The 22,190-nt window shown below is 41.2% G+C and overlaps 1 long non-coding RNA gene across 1 annotated transcript in view; it reads left to right on the top strand.

Moving 5' to 3' along the window:
• The window catches only part of LOC146889148 (uncharacterized), a 122,392-nt gene that overhangs the window by 43,106 nt on the left and 57,096 nt on the right, over window positions 1-22,190 (top strand). Inside the window, exons 4-5 of the long non-coding RNA XR_015736896.1 lie at window positions 12,775-13,003; window positions 13,522-13,641. This is a non-coding gene — a long non-coding RNA (uncharacterized LOC146889148). The remainder of the gene's footprint in view (window positions 1-12,774; window positions 13,004-13,521; window positions 13,642-22,190) is intronic.

Below are 22,190 nucleotides of genomic sequence, written 5' to 3'. Positions count from 1 at the left end.
TTTCCCTTCTGTTGAGTGGGTCAAGTCCAACTATATAGCTGCTGATTACAACCACCATTTGAGTGCCACTTACTGCACCTTAAAGGACATTTTGCCATGCTGGACACTCTCTGTTGTGGTTCATAAATGTCACAGCTGAGCAGGACTATTAATTGACTTCCCAAATGTCCTTACAAATATAAATGAATAGTGAAAATATGGTGTGCGTGTACAATGGAATCTATTTATCTATAAAGAAAAATGAAATCACAAAATTTGCAGGTAAATGAATGAACCTATGAAAGATCATATTGAGTGAGTAACCCTTGCTCCAAATCCTCAGATGTGAGTATATGACATGGAGTACCACAGAAGCCAGGAAAGTATGATGGGGCCATAGGGAAGGGAAAGGGGCTCGAAAAGAGGAACAGCAGGATACAAGTGATGTGAGGTGGGAAATGGGGAAACAGGGAGTGGTGTGGGAGAATTATCTGTATTCTGTCAATCATATTTTAATAAAGCGCTGATTGGCCAGGCAGGCAGTATAGGCAGGAAAGCCAGACAGGAAGTAGGGGTGGAGCAAAGAGACTGGGAGTATTCTGGAAGCAGAACCTCCCTTGCCACTCCTGCGCAGACCACTGAAGAGGCAGCATGTAACTTGCCCAGCTGAGAAAGGTACGGAGCCATTATGGCTAACATAGATGAGAATAATGGGTTAATATAAGTTATAAGAGTTAACAAGAAGCCTGACCTAATGGGCCAATCAGTTTATAACCTTATGGTGTCCCATCTGTGATTTTCTTTGGGGTTTGCCAGCTGGGGGGTACCGGGCGGGACGGAAACCCCAACAAGCCGGCCCCCTCATGTTACAAGGGAGGGGGTCTCCAAATGGGCAGGATGGAAGTCTAAGCCTAATGAGGAGAAACAAATAATATTAAGGTTGTTTGATAAAGCTTCAAAGAATCTTTAATATTTACCTTAAAATCACACCCAATATATATAAGAAAGTTATGGCACATGGCAATGCTCTCCCACAAGAACCACAGACTAACCAAAACCCCAGTACCAGGTACCAGAAACCTCCTTTCAAATGGTTGGTCAGGGTAGTCCAAGTGACTCCCCAAAGAGTATCGACCATGGCTCTTGCCCTTGATCGCCTCTCAGAGATTACTGAGGACACTGAATATTTGGACACATAGCTCGGATTATTTGAGCTGAATCTAACCTGAAAGCCTCATTCCTGTAGTTTAACTTCAGTGCTACCATTTCCACAAATTTCTAGACCCATGGAGTTAATTGAGAAAGACTTGACCAGAAGGAAGTTCTTCAAACTGCTCTAAGGTTGGTCTTGAGTAATCCTGAGAAAGTCAAGCAAAGAAAGGAGGTGAGAGGAGTTTTTAGGGGACAGGAGTGTAGGTCAAACTTATGCTCCAAAGGACCATAAAGAAAGGGGAAAGAAATACTAAATGCTGACAATAAGCATCTTTAAGTGATAAAAATTTCTAGACAGTTTTTATTTTCTATTACTGATTCTTTAAATGTTCTATGAAGGGTATGCATTCTTTTTTATATACTACATTTTAATGTACTTTCTGAGGCTGCAGGCACAGAAGGTTTTTGTTTTTCTGTTGTTTGTTTGTTTTGTTTTAAACTTTTTTATTTATTCTTCTTAATCTAATAGGATCAAGAATACATTTCTGCATCCCTTTGTATTCACCCTCTGCCCTTGCAACCTCCCAATAAAATAAAATTTATGAGGAAAAAGAGAAGGCAAAATCTCACCATGGAAACTGTACTATCTGGTGCAGTAAACCCTTTTCTCCATACATCTTTATTTGCAAGACTTCATTGCAAAGAGTCATTGGTCTGGTTCCTGCTACACTGTTGATGTTGGGCCCTCACTGGGATTCCTCTTGGATATCCTATTGTTGCCCTGTGTCATGGAGATCCTTTAACTTTGGGCTGCGGAACCTACCTCTTCATTTGTTCTAGCAGACCATAGATGGGTAGGCCAACTCATAACCCTGGTTCTGAGCCTGGGTAGTTGCAAGACTGGTGAGTCCACCAGATCTCCCTTGTACTCACTACCAGGTGAGCTCTCCAGCACTGCCCCAGCTAATTCACCCCTCATTGCAATGAGCAAGGGGTAGGGTCAGTTTTCCTGCTTTCATGCCTTCAGGGTTGACTCTCCCACACCTGAACCAATCAGAGCTAGCTCTACTGTGTTGCCCAGGTGGGGTGCAGGGGCCATGAGAGCTGTAGCTAGTGAGGGGGCAGGAATAACTCTCCTGCTATTATGACCTTAGGGCCAGCTGTCCCACCTACTACAGATGGCTAGCATCCCTCCCCCACCCACACCACCATGTGGCACATGAGGGGCAGGACCAGATCTCACATGCTCACATTCTCAGGGTGGTTTGCCTGCACACCCCTGTCAATAGGGTCAGCTCTAGTGTGCTGCCCAGGTGAGGAGCAGGGCCCGCTTTCCTGAGTGCTGCAGCTGGTAAGGGGGTGGGGGGTCAACTCCCTTGTCACAGTCAGTGACAGGTAAGAAAGACATTTCTCCCACCCCCCATCTATGCTGCCGCATGACAGATGAATAGTGAGGACACCTCTCTCACATTCACAATTTTGGGGCTGGTTCACCCACATATCTGCCAACAGGCTCAGTGCTGCTGTGCTGCCCAGGTGAGGTGCAGGGCCTTCTTTCCTGAGTGTGGTAGATGATAAGGGGGAGGGTCAATTCCCTTGACAGGTGGAGGTAGTAGGGGCAAGGAGGGAGGGCATTTTTCCCTCACCTCCACCACCACACCACAGACAAGGGAAGTAGTACTAGCTATGTTCCTCTCATGTCCTCAGAGATGGCTTCCCTGCACGCCTGTCTACAGGGTCAATGCTACTGTGATGCCCAGATTAGGTACAGGACTCATTCTCCCATCTGCTGCAGCTGGTGAGGAGTTGGGTCAGGTCCCCCACCTTCTGTAGATGGCAAGGGGAGGAGGGCATCTTTCCCTCAATCATGACACCACATGGCATATGAGAGGGGAGCGACCTCCTCTCCCATTTTCACGCACTTAGGGTCAGCTCTAACCCTGCGAACAGGAACAGTTCTATTGTGCTACCCAGGTGAGGTGTAGGACCCTTTCTCCTGAGTGTTTGAGTCAGTAAGGGGCAGAACCAGTTCTCCCTAGGGTTGCAGTCACCAGTGAGGGACAGGGTCAGTTCTGTACAGCCATATCCTTTCTGTCTTTGGTGGTATCAGGAGCCATAGATATCAACAGTGACCACAGCTGCATCAAAATCATGAACCCAGACATGGACCCCAGAAGCAGCCCAGACCCAGACATCAGCATGGGCCTGTTCCTCATTTCTTTTGCCTCTTCTTATATGCTTCTATCTACAGTACATGAACCATTTTGTATCTCTCTCTCCTGTAACACACCATAGTAGTGCCTGTCTGCCCGACACCTCAAGGTGCCAGTGGGCCTGTGTTTTCTCCTCAGAACCCAGGGCAAACTGCCTCAGGGCCTTCATGTGGATCTCCTTGCCCCTCTCAGTCCATCCTGGCACTGGGTAAGACTTTTGATCCCTCATTACAAAGAGATCATAATAGTGCCCAACCGCCCACTGGATGCCTAGTTGGTGCAGAGGTGTTGCTGGGGTCCTCTCACAGGCCTGGACTAAAAAAAAATGGGTATGCATTCTTTTTGGTTAAATCAACCCTCATAATACTTCCTGGGGAAGAGTGGGATGAGATGAAATGGGGGAGGGAAAAGAAAACCTACTTTCTTTTAGGGGTAATTGCTGCCCCTATTTATGTATCTGACCAATTAATCAATTACATTAAATTACCAATCAGATTACTGTTGCTGATCTGCCAATTACCCCTTGTCAATTCTGGCTTTTTTGAAGTTCTAATAGAAATATGCTCAAGTGTGAGATTGCTGGAAAGAAAAACATTTACCTTAAAATTCTGAACAAATTGTAAATATTCAGTGGCCCAGCACAAGGGGAAAGGTTAAGGCAGATAATATATTCAGAAGGTGGCATGCCATGTTGCATTGCAAACTTTTTAAGAAAGGGAAAACAGGACAGGATTCAGTGATGGCTCAATATAGCACATAAGAAGTAAAAACTGTTCATTTGTACAGAAGGTTTATGATATTTCAGATCTAACAGTTTATGGTTCAGTGGCACAGTCACAGAAAATCTTACTTAAGATGTTAATGCATTCTTTCCAGGTTTTTAGATATGTAGAAGTGTAGTGTATTTTTAGTTTTAGAAGATGATAAATATAGATTTGATTCAGGGATTCTCCTCATTTTACCTCACAGCCTCCCTTTTAGATGGCAGGTTTCTAGAGACTGGTGGTGTTATCTTTGATATGGTGCCAGTGCCACTTCTTTTTTTAAAGTGTGCTACTTTTAGCTAATACAGATTCCCACTAAATAAACTGTTTGACTGCGAGAAAGGGGGAGGGCAGAGGATGAGAAATGAGAGCAGAAGAAAAAAAGAGCAAAGTCTTCTTACTGGGTTAAGAAGCGCATGTTAAGTAGTTACAAAATGGGTAGGCCCCCACACTGTCTTGTGTAGGGGCTATAGCAAAAAGGCTAAATAGGTCTGGGGGGAAAGTAGATATTTTCCTTAGTGAATAGCATCTCCGTGATTAATTACTCCTATTGTACTTGTAAATCGTTTTAAAATACATCTCATTTAAAACAGATTGAGGGACTGGAGAGATGGCTCAGTGGTTAAGAGCACTGGCTGCTCTTCCAGAGGACATGGGTTTAATTCCTCGTACCCACATGGCAGCTCACAACTGCATGTAACTTCAGTGCTAAGAGACCCAACACTCTCACACAGATATATATACAAGCAAAAAATACTAATGCTTTTAAAAATAGAGTATTAAAAAAGGATTAAAAACAAAGGCTCAGACAAATATGTGAATAATTGAATAATCAGTCAAGGTTCAAGTTCAAGTGTTAGTCTCATATTTCCTTAATTGAGCCCTACATTGCTTTGGGGTGTGTGTAGTGTGTGTATGGGTACATGTGTTTGTACATGTGAGTGCAGGTCAGACATTCATGGTGGATGTCTTTATTTATCATAGTCCAAATTATATTTTGAGCCAAATTCTCTCACTGAAACTGGAGTTCACCAATTTGTCTTGACTGGCTGACCACAAAGACCCAAGAACCTTCCTGTCCCTGTCTCTCTAGCACTAGTATTACAGGCATAAACTCCCATGCCTTTAAAAGATGAGTGCTAAATTTGAACCCAGATTATGCTTGAGCAGCAAGTACTGGTTGAATCATCTCCCTAAGCAACTTATAAAATGATAAAATCTATTTTCTTTTCTGGTAATGTATGTAATATATGTATATAATGGAATGGGGAAATCTCACAGAGTCCTATCCTTAAATATAAGCAGCTGAGGAAAGCTGAAAACAGAAAAAAATAGTCTTCCCAGGAATAAGCCCCCTAATTGGTTATCCACTGCTAATCGGTCATATGTGAAACAACATACATACAACTAACACTAAACAGACTAAAAAAATTGTAGGTATATATTGGTGTGTTTATATATGTAAATATATATGTAACAATATCAAAAAAGAGGCCATGAATTTGGAGGAAAGATATGAGAGGGATTGGAGAGGAAAAGGAAGGGATAATGATGTAATTATGTTTTAATTTAAAAAAATCAAAGTACGCATGATTAGTTTAGTATGATTGAAAGTCAAGAAACTTATAGTAAATAACAATAACTACTAGCAATCTTACCATTCTGAGGAAATGAACAAGAATCTGAGTGCACTCACTTCTTTTTGTATATTTACAATATATAAACTTTTTAAAAATTATGATCATATAGCATGAACTCTTCCAGACCTTTTGATTTCCCCTCTCAGATGCTTATCATGAACATATTTCCATTAAAAATGAGTCTTCAAAAATATGAATTTAGCATACAGAATACTTTACAGTACCATGAACACTAGTGAGTAGGGGCAAAGGCTCTAAGTAGGCAGCATCTCTGACTCCTCTACGTTTAATGAGTTACATAGCTGTTGTCTTCAGTAATAGTTTTGTGGAGTATTCACCAAAGACTGCTCAGGCATGAGTTTAAGACAACAGAAAGTCTTTATTAGCTGGCCAGTGACTACACTGGGTGTTCAGGATCCCAGTAGAGCCCTGAGTCTTTCTCAGGGTGAGCTTTTAAGTACAAATATCATGTTTTTGGTTGACATACTTCAGTTAACAAGATCTGTTAGTCAGAAGCAGAACTACAGAAGCCAACAAACAAGGGTAGTACATATGCAGACTTTCCCAGAACTATGGACTTTGGTGGATTAGGCCTTTGTTTTAGTTTTGGCAGCCTGAATGGTACTTCCATCATGGAGTCAGTTGTGTTAAGGTCTATGGACCTGCTAAAGTCTGGGCCCTGTTACATTCCCCACTGATCTTAGTGAATGAGTTAAATCATGGATGAACTCATGTTTTAGTTTAAGATGCAGAGCCTCAGTGTTAATCCAATCAGAATGATAATTAAAGGCCCAGCCAGTGCTCATATCAGAGTAGTTAGCAGGGGGACCAAGAGAACAGAGAGTGGTACCAATTATTTCCCTAATCATCACAATATTTTCTCTGATTGTTCCTGACCAACTGGGATAGAAACAATAGGTTTCTCCCAAAGTCATACATAATTTATCTCATGAGAAGTCTAAGCCTTTCCAATTTTGTAGGAACATTTTCGCAAGGGAATCTAACTGTTGTTTTAATTCAGAAACTGAAACTTTCAGTATTTCTAGGTCTTGATCAATTTATCTACTTAATTTAAAGCGTCAGAAGGGCCACATTTAGTCAAACCATTATTACACGTCTACCATGTAGTCTCAGAGGCCCGGTAATATTGTTGTTGTCCATATGAATTAAGCAATAAGACAGAATAAGGGGAAGTGCCTAGTGATGTGGGAGTCCCCTCTGTGTGCTGTGATTACCATTAATGAATAAAGAAACTGCAGTGGCCTGTTGATAGGGCAGAACTTAGGTAGGTGGGGAAAACTAACCACCTCTGGAGATAGACTTGCTGAAACTTTACCTAGGTTAAACCTTCTAATGTTAATTTGAGCTGCTCCCAGTCACTCAGTGGGCTGACAGTCTGGTTAGTTCCTATCCCTATGTAGTACAGAGGCCAGGTATCTAAGCAAAACCAGCAATCCTGACTGATTTCTGGCTATGAATGATTAGCTCTACCGCCAGAGTCCCTTCCTATGATATAGAATCTGACTTTCCGGGTTTTTTTTTTTCTGTTTCACAAAGGCCAAAATCTTTTCTAAAAAATTTTTAGGAAGCCTCAGTTTTACCAACCCAATTTTTGCAATGAAAACTCCCTTATTTCCAGCACTAAGGGGGTCCACGGTAGGGCATACATCAAAAGATAAAGCCCCAAATCTTTGCTTTCTTCAGTAAATTTAAAGTGGGCGTCAGTGAGCAAAGGTCACTAATACCTAATACCTTCCCTGTATCTGTCTTTCTCAGTTTCCAGTCCAGGCCTGAGGACAGTGGGAGTTGGGCCATGATCCTACATTTATACCCATAGTATAAAACACAAGACTCAGGAGGAGGTAGAAGGACTGGAGGGGGAAGGGCCAGGGGCCCAGTGAAACCTTAATTTCAATGATCCATAATCTGGAGACAGTCCATTTGGCAGCAGTGTATGTCACTTCCTTCTTTTTTTTTAACCTGGTATGGTGGAACTATGATGTAATTTCAGCCACCTTCACAGCCATAGGAGTAGATAGAATCACTATGTAGATCTTTTTCAAGTTGGTTTTAGTGCCATTTGGCTAGCTACCCGACCCAAACAGTATCACCAGACTGGAACAAAGGGAATCTGGTGGTGGACTCAGGGGTCAACTGTGTCTCTCGGATAGTTCAATGAATAAACTTTCTGGAGAACTGGAGGGCCTGTAGTGACTTGAGAAACAAATGGTTAGAGAGTTCTGCCAACTGCTGGTCTCTGCACCTGGGAAGCAGTGGAGAGGTCTTCCCATCATAATCTCATAGGGGATAAACCCCTTCCTATATGAGGTACAGCAAGCCAAAGCAAAGGAAGGAGCCCTATCCATTATTTGCTGGACTCTAATGAGAGCTTTGTTAAAGTCTTTTAATGCAGTCTTTAACCTGGTCAGAACTCTGAGGTCTGTATGCACAATGAAATTTTTAATATATGTCTAAACCTTTAACTGTTAATTGAGAGGATTTACCTACAAATTCTGAGCCATCGTCTGACCCCATTGTTAGGGGGAGGCCAAATCAGAGGATGAGTTCCTGGAGGAGCTTTTTAGCTACTGTTTGAGCAGTTTCAGTCTAGGTGAGGACTGCTTCTATCCACCCAGAAAAGTTATCTATAAAAATTAGCAAGTACTTTTATTCCCCCCCCCCAGGCATGCCAGACTCTGGTGATGTCAGTTTTCCCAGAGTTTGTGGGGCTGTTGGTCTCTCAATGGATCCCTGCCTGGGTAAGGGCTCTCTGTTTTGTATTTACTTGAACACAAACCTGGCATCTGGCTGAGACATCCCGCACTAGGCTGTCCAGTCTAGGTATAACATACCTTGGTCTGAGCAACTCAGAAAGTTTTGTGGACCTGAGAAGGTCAGTTACCAGAGTCCTGCCAGTCATTTCTGGGAGAATGATCTTTCCCTCTGGTGTCCTCCATCAGCCTGTGGCTTTGAGCTGTCCATGCCTTCTTTACCATGGAGTCTCAGGCAGCACCGGGCCATGCTATGTCATTAGGATATCAATAGGCCCCACTGTCTTGGGGCTGTTTGTCACGCAGCCAGGTCAGCAGCCTGGCAGTGGAGGACAACAATTTGTAGGGGATGCCAAATAGCCTCTAGGATGGCCAAGACATTTTTTTCTTGAGAAGCCCCCTTTCTGTATAGATCATACTGTGGGCATGGCCGGTAGTAAAAGCACACTGACCGACAGTCCGTGTGTATGTTGGTGGTGTTTTCTCTTCCCCATCTGAGAGCCTGGCTCAGATCAATCAGTTCTGCTCTCTGGACTCAGGTACCTCACTTGGGCCCAAATCATTTTTGTTAAAGTAGCTACAGTAACTCCCACATAGCTGATTTCATCTTTCATCTCCAACAGTCATGGATGAGCACCTGTATCATCAGGTGAGAGTGTAGCCAAATTGATAGTAGGGCGTTTCTCAAACTGGACTTGAGGGTGGGGACAGAACAGGGCTTGGTACTGGGTCACACAGTCATTAGACAGCCAGTGTTCTGGTGTTCCTCAGGGAGGGCCACTGTATTGTGGAGTGCTGTGAGTATAAGATCTTGACCAAAAGTTAACTGGTTTGCTTTCTTTCATTAAACTAGCAGTAGCCCCCACAGCTCTTAGATAGACAGGCCATCCTGTACTTACAGGGTCCAATTGTCATAGGACATTTTCTTGGCTCTGAAGTTTGCGTAAAAGCCCCTTATATCTAGAAATTCTAAAGCTGGAGTAGGAGTTGGAGCTATTTTTAAGGCTTCAAATGCTTTCTGTTTAGTCTCAGTCCAGATCAGCGGTTCAGTGTCCCCCCACTTTGTGCTGGTGAATAGAGCCCTTTCTATTTCCACAAACTCTGGTATGCAGAGACTACAACACCCAGCAGCACCTAGGAACTCTGGAACCTGTGTCTTAGTCTCTGAAGTAAGGATCTGAAGGACTGCAGCGGCAGCAATCCTACTCTGAGACAGGCTCCTTTTGTCTCCCCTCAGCTGGTAGTCAAGATAGGTAGCCTCTGATGTACAAAGTTAGGCTTTCTTAGCCGATGACGCTCTGTTCTGTAGCCCGAGGTCTGTAACTCTTGCAGCAGTTCCTTGGTGGCCATTTTATAATCTGTTTTTCCCAAGAAACCTCTGTCAGAAGGGCAAGAAGTCTGCATTTTGTGTCTTTAAATCCTGGGGCAACCTGGTCCAGGAATGCTGCCTACCATAACCTCCTCTGGGTCTGCCCATTTAAAATCAAAGATGGGTTGACTCACCTATGCCAACAAGAGGATAAAGAATGCATCTTTCAGGTCCAAGACAGTGCACACCCGTTTCTCTGGAGGAATCAGACTCATGAGAGTGCATAGGTTTGATACTATTGGGTGGATAGTATTGATCTCCTTACTTACTTAGATCTTGGACAGGTCTATAATCCAAGGTCTCGGGATTCTTCACAGGCAGGAGAGGTGAACTCCAGAGTGAGTGGCAGGACACCAGGATGCCTGTCTCCCTAATTCAGGCAATATGAACTGCTATTTCCCCTTTTGTTTTCAGGGTCATTGCGAATTGTTTAATCTGAGTGGGAATAGCTGAACTGGTTTGTTGAATGAGTTGAACGAGTTTGGTGTTGGGGCAGTCCTGGGGTTGGTTTCTGCTCAGATCCCCAGGAATCTTTGTTGTCAATCTGAGAGATAGTCCAACTGTGTCTTTCGATTGGAGGCAGAACTTTCTACTAGGATATATTTTTCTGAAAGAGGGTGAGACACTACAATTTTTCTGGGTATCTGGAAGTCAACTGTGTCTCATCATCAGAGATGATGGTGACTTTTGGTTGATACAAAAGGTCTTATCCTGATCAGCTCTGTGTTGTTAAACACCCTTTGAGCTACCTCCAGCAACTGGGGCCTATTTTTTTAACTTTTCAAACTTTTTTCTAATATCTGGGGTCAACTGGGTAACAAAGGAAATTTTTTTAGCAGCTGTATTTAATCTTTCTAAAAAAGACCTAGTGAAAATTGCTTAAAGTTCCTTTGGTCAATGTTGGACAGATGGGAAAATCTGTCTGTCTAGGCTGTGTTGTCTAGTAGCAATCTTCTTGCTCAGCCCAGGGCAGTTGGTATAGAAGGTCCTTCTATCTTAGTGTTGCTTTCATTGGTTAATGAATAAAGAAACTGCCTTGGCCTGATAGGACAGAACTTAGGTAGGCCAAGAAGACAGAACTGAATTCTGGGAGGAAGAAAGCAGAGTGAGAAAGAGACACACCATGGATTCACTGCCGGGGATAGATGTGCTTTGCCAGTAAACCACTGCCACGTGGCAATATACAGGTTAATAGAAATGGGTTAAATTAATGTAAGAGTTAGCCAATAAGAAGCTAGAACTAATGGGCCAAGCAGTGATTTAATTAACACAGTTTCTGTGTAGTTATTTCAGGGCTAAGTTAGCTGGGCGAACAAGTGGGCCCTCTCCTTGAAACAATTGGTGTTCAAATGTGGTCAACTAACTCCACGTAAAACCTGAGAAGTCTTAAAAAGAAATTCCAGACTCTCCTCTCTCTCTCTCTCTCTCTCTCTCTCTCTCTCTCTCTCTTTCTCTTTATATATATATATATATATATAGCTGTGATATATATAAAGCTGTGATATATATATAGTTTAGCACAGCTTTTTTGGTGTTTGCTGGCAGCGTGCTGCAATTCCTTTAGGAGAGATTTTCCTGACTTAGCAGCCACAGCATAAAAAAGTGGCAGTTTTAAAATGCTGGCTTTCTGGGCTGTGCTGCTAGCATGACCTCTGTCTCTTGCTGGAGACAGAGCATTTGGATGGGGTTTGTGAGTAAAGTGCTATGGCTTGCTTGATGGAAACGTGGACTCTCTGAGTGCCTGGAAGTGGGGTGGTGTGCATGGTTCAGAGGCACAAGTGGCTCTGAGGCACAAGCGGCTCTGACATGCTGAACTATGCAGAGTGCAGGCAGGAACTGTGATGTTTATCATAATAATAGCACAGCTTAAGTTTTAGACTGGGCAGGCAAACAGGTGGTACCATATTACCCCTACTAATGGCACAACTTAAGTTTTTATGAAGGGCTTAGCATTTTAAGAAGTGCTTCTGAACAGTAAAGAATTACAGATTCACAATAGGACAAATTCAGACAAAAAAGAACTCTAAATGGGTCACAGTGTTGGATAAATGTACATAGGCTTGGGAGACAGAAGTAAAAAATAAAGTTAATTCTTTTTTTAAAAAAAAGTCTCTAAAGATACAGAGTACAGATAGTCATGGATTAAAAGGAGAAAAGAAAAATAAGCCACGTGAAGATGGAAAATTCACAAAGAGTCTGGATTATGTATATTGTGTTATCTTTGAAGTTTTTGACTGTGAAGGAGTTAAGTACAGAGATATTTCATTGTAGAGGCTGCTAAGCTAACCCAGCACATATGTTCTAAATCTATCTTGGTTCCAAAATTTGAGTCTAAGGATATGTTGCTTTGGAAAAGAAGTTTTTCTTTTGTTTCCATAGAAGATGAGAACCTGTGGAATACTTTCAGTCAAATATGGTTTGATAGACCACGCCCCCTGAATGATCACCGTAAACACCCTCAAAAAATTACTTTGCGCAGCTTCTGACTGAAATGAACCTAGTACACAGGATACACCATGAAAGACCTGATTAACAGCACCCCCAAACAGCAGGAAGAAGTATGAACAAAATTTTGGCCATATTCCCAAATATTATTCATAAATGTTCCTTTACATTTTAAGGGGGTTATGATATAGATATGAATAATTTGCATTGGTATGGATCTTGGTTTATTGATACAAATTTAAGGTCAATTTTGTTACATGTATATTTCTGCTCTTGATTAAGGTATTGTAATTGTGTAGCTCATTTAAAAAAGATAATGTATAATTAAGAAATATAGGTTAATAGAGAGTCATCTTTAATAGTCAAGCTTGTAGTCATGTTAGTTAGATTTTCTAGATGTATAGAGATATATTTCATTTGGATATTCTTCAAATCTTTCAGAGACATTCAGAATATGGCATTTAAAATGTTTAAGAACTTAAGACTTTTCATGACAGTGAGACACATCTGCTCCTGGCAGCACCAAGCTACTTCAAGAGGATGATGTGCATTGAAGAGACTCCTCATGGAGTTGGCTAGCCATTTGGGCAAGAAACTGCTTTTTCCTGGACTGCTGTATGAATTGGGCATACAGGACCCACCAAGCAATGACTGCTGAACTTGCCTAAAGGTAAGACAATCCTTCAGGGCTCCTGCTTCATGAAAGAGTCTGTCAGACATTCTGCAAGACACAGAAGAAAGTTCTGCCAGTATAGGCAGAACTGTCTTTGAAATTTCCTGCTTCCTGGAAAAGTCTGCTGGATACTATGGGCCTGTAGGCTGAAGATGGATGCCCCAACGGTACAGAAGAACTTTGGGTGACTGTCCAGGTAGCGAGATGTTTCTGTCCATTCTAGAGTTTTGGAAGTTGTTTACTCAGGTAATATTATATCCTTCTGGAGTCTTTGATGGAGTTGAATAATTTATAATTATAGTTATAGTTTTTCTTAGTTATGATAACATATAAAGTAGATATAAATATTGTAACTGTAATTCTAGCTTGATAACTGTTTTGTTATATGTAATTTTACTGTGTTAAAGTTAAAACCTTCCTTTTTATTTAAACAGAAAAGGGGAAATGGTGTGGGAGGTCCTTCTGTCTATATGTTGCTTTCATTGGTTAATGAATAAACTGCCTTGACCTGATAGGTCAGAACTTTACAGGTAAGCTGAGAAGACAGAACTGAATTCTGGGAGGAAGAAAGCAGAGTGAGAAGGAGTTGCCATGGATCTTCTGCTTGAGACAGATGCTGGTTAGAATCTTTGCCGGTAAGCTACTATGTCTGCATGCATGTTGCCATGGCCTACAATGATGATAATGGACTGAATGTTGACTGAGGTTTCTATCCTGCTCAGTTCCCATAGTCATTAAGTCCCAAAGAAATCACACAGAGGTCTACATTAATTATAAACCGATTGGCCCATTAGCTCAGACTTCTTATTAACTCTTTCTTACATCTTATATTAGCCCATCTTATATTATTCTTGTCTGTGTTAGCCATGTAGCTTGGTACCTTTTCCAGCAAAGCAGTCACATCTTGCTTGCTCTGTGTCTGGCTTCCTCTCTGTCTGGGTGACGACTTCAGCTGAAACTTCCTTCTTCCCAGAATTATTGTTGCCCTGCCTCTACTTCCTGCCTGATCACACCGCCTATACTTCCTGCTTGGCTACTGGTCAATCAGTGTTTATTTAAAATACAAGTGACAGGGTACAAACCATTGTCCCACAGCACTCCCCCCATTTTTAAAACAAGAACTCTGAATTAACCTCCTTTGTTTAGCCTTTCTACTGACCATTATCTATAACAACTTGTAACCAACATTATAAACAAAGGCAAATATTCATAATAATTTTTGAGGAATGTGGGTGTAGTTTTCCAGGCTACTTCCTGCTGATTGAGGGTGCTGATAATCTTATGAGGACCTAAAAAAAATTAGAATTATGATCAAGTCCTGACTGGACTATCCTGTGAGGCTTGATCATCTTAGGCAGCAGTCTTTGAGCTGTTCTGGATATAGAACTCAGACATCTGGGCCATTCTTCCTATAAGAGATTTCTCAGGGGCTCTTCCTTGGCCAAACCTGATTTTTCTTAATGCAGAATGAATCCACAGTCACTCATTTCCTGTGGAAACAAAAGCAAAACCTCTTCTCAAAAGTAACATACCTTTTGACTTAATTTTTAAAGTTAAAGCATTATATATATATATAATTAATATATATAATTAATCCAGTGGCATTTATAATCAAATGTCTTATAGCAGCTTTTGCTCCTTCCTCAGTCATCAAACAATTTAAAGACCACACAATAACATACAGTATCCAGACTCTCTGTGTAGTTTTCATCTTTATGTGGCTTTATTTTAACCTCTATTTCTTTTATTTTTAACTTTTTGGCTTTTTGAGACAGAGTTTCTCTGTGTATCTTTGGCTGTCCTGGAGTTCACTCTGTAGACCAGGTTGTCCTTGAATTCACAGAAATCTGTTTGCCTCTGCCTCCCAAGTGTTGGGATTAAAGGTGTGTGCCACCACACCCAACTGTTCTCTTTTTTTTCTTTTAAGGACTTTATTCTTTTTTTTTTCTCTGAAGCCTACATATATGTTTAAACACACAGTAAACAGTTTAGAGGTTTCCTTCATCTTTGAATCTATCTTTACTGTATATCTCTCTTTTTCTGACCACATGAGTCTTTAATTTTATAAGTGATATGGCTAGGATTAAAACTGTGGCTTTGATGACTGGATCCAGCCCATTCCTTAGCTTTTTTTTTTCTGAGAGTCTAGCCTCATGGCAGAGGTACTGGTCGGAGTCATGTTTATTGCCACAGCTCTATCGCATTTCAGTGTCCTTGCCACCACCAAAAAGTATGTAGTCAGCTTTTCATGAACACCATTTAAATGTTTCGTGGCAGGACCTCTTAAAAGAGCTGCAAGGTTCTGCAGCTAAAGCTGAGTCAGGAAGCCTCTCTTAAATGAGAGTGCAAAAAAAATAAAAATAAAAATAAAAAAAACAAAAAAAAAATGAGAGTGCTTACCTCTAGCAAGCAGAGCCCACCTGAGAAAATGCTGCTATCGAGAAGCCATGCTAAACTCTATTCTTTTCTATCTAGAATAACTTCCCAAACTCTCTTGGGCTTTATGTGGATACAGTTGTCCACACATTGGGCACCATTTGTTTCAGGGAGGCCGCTTGTTGGTTCCAGGCTGCTTAGACCCAAAATAATCACACAGAAACCATATTATTTAAATCACTGCTTGGCCCATTAGCTTTAGTTTCCTATTGGCTAACTCTTGCATATTAATTTAACCCATCTTCACTAATCTGTGCACCACCACAAGGTCGTGGTCTACCAGCAAAGTCTCAGCACATCTGTCTCCAACAGTGGCACCATGGCTTCTCCCTGACTCCGCCTCCTTTCTCCACACATTCAGCTTAGTTTTCCCCACCTAGCTTTGTTCCCCAATAGCTCTGCTATAGTCCAAAAGCAGTTCCTTTATTTATCAAAGGTAAGCACAGCATAGAGAGGGAAATCCCACATCAACTGAACCTCTGAAACTATAAGCCTCCCGATTGTTTTTCTTTATAAGAGTTGCCATGGTCATGGTGTCTCTTCACAGCAGTAGAAACTTTAACTAAAACAGATGGATTAGGTCTTTGTTTTAATTTTGGCAGGTGGTATTGTCTACATGCTGAGGTTCACAACCTGGATATTACTTCCATTATGGAGTCAGTTTTGCTAAGGTCTGGGGGCCTGCTAAGGTCTGGGGCCCTGTTACAATAAGCCCTTATCACTAGTTTGTAGAGAGAAACCAATGTCCTTGCCGATAGCCTTGGTTATTTGAGGGTTTCTGTGAGGGCCCTTTGATCAGAAACTTGATTAAATATAACCCGTTCCCAGAACTGGAGTTTCTGTCACAGTAGAAAGGTAATCACTAGCCTAGCAATAAACCCTTTGATATATAATAGTAACCAGCCTACAAGATACATTGGTATAATAGTGCCACAAAAGTAGGATTTAACCAGTCACTATCTGATTGGAATTGAAACCCACTCCATGAGATGAAACCCATGCCTGACACTGCTCAAGTATCCAAGAAACTGAGGCTGGATATCCCATAAATTGAGGGGAAAACCAAATACTACTGTTCTGCTAAAGTAATGTAGTAATAAAGTGACTCCTAATGACAATCTGCTATACTAGTAAATCAGTGTCCTGCTCAGCCATCATAAGAGAAGTTTCTTCCTGTGGTAGTTTGGAACAAATCCCACACAGAAGAGAAACCCACAACTGGACAATGTGCAAAGAGTGAAAGAGTTTGGGACATTGAGTCCTAAATAGGATGTCTCCATCAAATTCTTCCCCTCAGGACTTAGGGAGCCCTGTAGAAGAAGGGACAGTAAGATCAGGACGATCATATGAGCCAGTGAGGATGGAGGACATGTATAAAACAAGGCTTTCTAGGCACAGCAGGACTGTCACACATATGAACTCACAGAGACTGTAGCAGCATGCATAGGGCCTGCATAGGTTACACCAGATGGGATCTCAGCACTGAGAAAGGAAGTGGACACAAGCCCCCATCTCTAACCCAGAAGCTATCCCTAGTTGATGCTTTTGTAAAGGAAAATGAGTTTTTTCCAATGAGTCTCACTGGGTGTACAAATTACACTTAAGGGAGGCCCCATGCCCGGCAGTAGACGGTAACTCAAAATGAACCCAGTACTATCTTTGTAGGGCTCTATCTGTTGTTTCTGTTTTGGTTTTGTCTCAGTGCTTTGTCTGCACATTTTTTAAAAATGTGCAGGTCTTTTGCTTATAGCTTACAGTTTCTAGTTTTGTGTTTTACTGGGATTCCTATGTGTACATTTATGTCTCTGGGTGTATATGTATTTCTTGAGCTTTTACTTTTGATCTTTTTGTTTATTTTTCCTATTTTGATTTTTTATTTTAACTTATTTTATTTTTTAGATGCCTGTTTGTCTTCTAATGAGAGAGAGAGTAGAACAGGATGGGAAGGATTTGGGTAGGGAGGATCTTGGAGGATTTTAATTTTGAAAAAAGAAACTGATTTTAAAAGATTACTTATTGTATTTAGCTGATTTAAATTTCTGGACAAGCAATAGGTTACTGTGAAAATTAATCCTAGAATATATTTAGACTTTTTGATTACTTATGATACTCTTGACAGTGATTACAATAATGCTGAATAAAGTCTCCTAGCTTTAACAAGTATCATTCTGACTTCTTTCTTAACAAAGTTTAAACTTCACAAAGCCTGTAGTTGTTTCAGCTGGAACTGTGAAACTAGGGACAATTTCAATGCCATTTTCTTTTTTACATTTGTCAGATTTTCTATTATTTTTATAAGTCATATGCATGAGCTACAGAATGAACACATGAATAAATTAGAGAAAAAGAGAGGTGAACCACTGTTTCCAAAAATAAAACCCACCAGGGCTGAGAGTATAGCTTGGACCTAGAGCATGCATCTTGCATGCTTGAGGCTGCAAGATCAATTCCCACCCATGTAAGGAGCAAACAAAAGTATTGCCACTCCTTAGAAGCTGCTCAATTTTCCAGAGACTTTGAAGAAGTTTGATCATAAGAAAACTAGTTTATTAATTACTTTTAGTGTCTTCTATACATCCACAAGTTCCACTAAATATTCATTTTAAACATATGTTTATATGCCCAGGAATTTACAACTCTTATAGTTGTGATCATCTAATTTCTAAAAGTCAAGCATTCAAAAATTGTGAACCTCTATTGGTTTAGAAATATGTTACTATATTAGTCAGGGATCTCTGGAAAATTGAGATCAATATGAGAGTTGATCAACAAAAAAAATTTATTAGCCATCAAAATATGAAAGAAAAAATCCTTCTAAACCTAGCCAGCCCCCATATCTTGTGCCAGGACCCCACCTGGTAAGTCCTGCCCCCAACTGCTGCCATATTTCCGATTTCTCAGATCTAGCTCAGCTCCTCCATTTAGTGCCCCAGACTAGTCTTATCAACCATGGCCACAGTGTTCCTAAACTCCAGGCGTGGGCCAAGACTCATATCCTACATACTAGCCCAGCACCCTGACTTCACCCTGCTTGAGTCATTTCTAACCTCCAGGCCAAGGCAGGCAACAAGTAGATGAAAATAGTAAAGAGAACTCAGGAGAATGCCTTTCAGGTAGAATGAAGCAATAGAAGATGGGCTATCCAGACTCAAAATTAAAACATAGGAACTAGATCATACAAGCAAAGGATGTGGGAGTGGAACCACAGGAAAGAAACATGAAGAAGTTGTGGGATACCATGAAAAGGCCAAATCTTCAAATTATAAGCATAGAAGTGGGAGAGAAATTCTAGAATAGTGGCATAGACCGTATCTTCAACAAGATCCTAGAAGAAAAGTTCCCCAGACTAAGGAAAGACACACATACAGATACAAGAAGCACACAGAACCCCAACTAGACAGGAGAAGAAAATAAAATGCCTATGGCATATCATAGTTAAAACACTAAATATACATAAACAAAGAGTATTGAAAGCTGCAAGAGAAAAATTCAAATCACATATATATTGTTCGGTCCCAACAACTCAGCACAGACACTGGAAGTCAGGTAAAAGGCTAAGAGCAGACTTGTTTATTCAGCAATGGGGAGAGTCTTATATACCCTCCTCCCAGCACCCAGGCTGCCTTCAGATCTGTTGACTTTACCTGATCTCCCCTTATTGGCTAGGCATGATCAGGACCTCTGATATTGCCAGTTGCTAGGCCTTTGGGCAGCATTGCATGGTCCCTCATTGTCTAGGCACAATCAGGACTTCTGGCAGCACCTGTTCTTAGGCCCTCCGGCAGTCTCCAGACTAGCTCATCTCTCAGCCTTGTAGGCCTTATCTTCCTACACTTATACAGGAAAATTCATAAGAATAATATCTGATTTCTCAATGGAAACTCTGGAACAATGCACTACAAGTTTTAAATGACCAGGGAAGCCATAGATCTTTCCATATTGAGGACCCTCTGACTCTGTAACTGCCTTTTATGCTACAGAGATGTAATGGAAAATAGATAAGCTGTTGAAAAATGGGCAAGTAGATGACAAGTAGCAATGGCCTGAATGTAAGCACATGTCTGAAATCTTGCTGGCTGAGTCTAGAAAGACCCATGTGTTGTGTGTAACCTGTTTAAGTTGGGTGATGTTAGGGCCAAAACACAGGTGTGAAGCTTAACTAACCTGGAGTTGTCTCTCCAAAAGGCCTCCAGCCTGCCAATTGGGGGACTAGATAGGAATATGATGAATATCTGTGAGCTACCTGTCAGCCATGACTGATAATAGGACAGTAGGCAAGGTTCAGAGAGAAAATCTTCAGGTTTGAGATCCCTTAAATACTTCATCAGGCTGTGAATGTGATCTGTGTTCTATTTGGGCTTAAATAATCAGCTGTGATTAATAAGAGACCACTGAAGTGAAAGTTTTGCTTTACTGGGACAATAGATACTGGTTACCAGGGGCTGGATACTCAGCTGTGATTAATAAGAGACCAGTGTCATTGAGATGAATCATTGGGGAAGTATTTCCTCAGAATCCGTACACAGAAGCTGTTGTCCAAAGGGGCCAAAGCTGCATTCCACGTTGTCAGACTAACTTGGTCAGATGTAAGAGTCCCTCACAGGGTACTAATTTTCATGGCATAAAAACTGCAGGAGGTCAGAGACCCAAGCTACACATCCTGGAGCATCAGAGGTGAGCAACCACCAGAAGTGGCAAGCGACCACCAGGAGAAAAGAGCAGCAGCTTCAAGCAGTGGCTTACAGAAGCTATCATAAGAAGTTCCTCTGGGAAAGAGCACCTGTGCCCTAGCCATCATCTTCTGCCATTCTCGACATAAGATACTCCACTGTTGTAGTGACCACTGGAAACTCGGCCCCACCTACACCTAGAGGAGCAAACACCAGAACCTTGGCAGCACCTCCATCTGGAGGAGTAACCACTGGAACTGTGGCCCTGCCTCTACTTTGAGGAGCAACCGTCTGAGCCTTGAGCCTGCTTGCACCTGGAGGGTGATCACCAGAGACTCTGCTCTGCCTGCACCTGAAGGAGCATTCAACAGCCCTCAATTACACCAAATGGAGGAAGAGGGAACCCCTGAAGCATAGGCTCCACCTATACCAATTAGAGGAAGAGATGGGTAGACAACAAGGTTAGAACACATTCAACAACGTAAAGAGCAATTCAGCACCACCAGAAACTAGTGGTCCTACAACAGCAAGACCTGAACAACAGCAAGACCAATGTAGATGAAGCAAAAGAAAACAACCTTAAAAATAACTTTATGAAGATGACTGAGACACTTAAAGAGGAAAATAAAAATTTCCATAAAGAAGTGAAGGGGAAGACAAACAAAAAATTTGAAGAAATCAACAGATGCCTTAAAGAAAACCAAGAAAAAGCAATCAAACAGGTGAAAATAATGATTCAAGACTTGAAAACTGAAATAGGGGCAATAAAGAAAACACTAACCAAGGGAATTCTGGAAATGGAAAGTCTGGGTAAATGATCAGGAAACACAAATGCAGGCATAAGCAACAGAATGCAAGAGATGGACAAGAGAATCTCAGGCATTGAAGATACAATAGAAGAAATAGATTCATCGATCAAAGAAAATGTTAAATGCAACAAATTCTTAGCACAAAATATCCAAGAAATCTGGGACACCATGAAAAGACCAAACCCAAGAAAAATAGGGGTAGAAGAAGGAGAAGTCCAACTCCAATGCACAGAAAATATATTCAATAAAATAGAAGAAAACTTTCCCAACCTAAAGAGAGACATGCCTATAAAAGTACAAGAAGCTTATGGAATAACAAATAAACTGTACCAAAAGACCATCCCCTCACCACATAATAATCAAAACACTGGTCAAAGAAAACATATGGAATAAAGAAAGAATATTAATAGCTGCAAAGGAAAAAGGCCAAGTAATATATAAAGGCAGACCTATCAGAATTATTCCTGATTTCTCAATGGAAACAATGAAAGCCAGAAAGTCCTGCACAAGTGTTAAGAAGATACTAAGAGACTACAGATGCCAGCCCAAACTACTATACCCAGCAAAACTTTCAGTCACCATAGACAGAGAAAACAAGATATTCCATGACAGAACCAAATTTAAACAATACCTATACATAGATCCAGTCCTACAGAAGATACTAGAAGTGAAACTCCAACCCAAGGAAGTCAACTACATTCATAAAACACAGGTAACAGATGATCTCAAGCAGGAAATCCCAAAGAAAGGAAAGACACACACACACACAATGCCGCCAACAACAGCAAAAACAAAAATAACAGGAACTAGCAATGATTGGTCATTAATACCCATTAATATAAATGGACTCAACTCACCTATAAAAAGACACAGGCTAACAGATTGGATATGAAAACAGAATCCATCCTTCAGCTGCATACAAGAAACACACCTCAGTGGTGTGGGAGGTCTTTCTATATATGTGTTGCTCTTATTGGTTAATGAATAAAGAAAACTGCCTTGGCCTGTGATAGTGTAGAGTAGAGCTAGGTGGGGAAAACTATACTGAATGAAGGGAGAAAAAAGACAGTTAGGAGACGCAATGTAGCTGCCACAGGGACAGATATGCCAGAACCTTGCTGGTAAGCCATAGTCACATGGCAATACACAGATTAATAGAAATGGGTTAAATTAAGATGTAAGAGTTAGTCAATAAGAAACTAGAGCTAATAGGCCAAGCGGTGATTTAAATAATACAGTTTCTGTGTGGTTGTTTTTGGGTTGAGCAGC

Source organism: Myodes glareolus, chromosome X (genome assembly GCF_982192425.1).
Source record: "Myodes glareolus chromosome X, mMyoGla1.1, whole genome shotgun sequence".
Taxonomy (NCBI): Eukaryota; Metazoa; Chordata; class Mammalia; order Rodentia; family Cricetidae; genus Myodes; species Myodes glareolus.
Note: the sequence above shows the minus strand (reverse complement) of the source record. Positions and strands in the feature narration are given on the sequence as shown.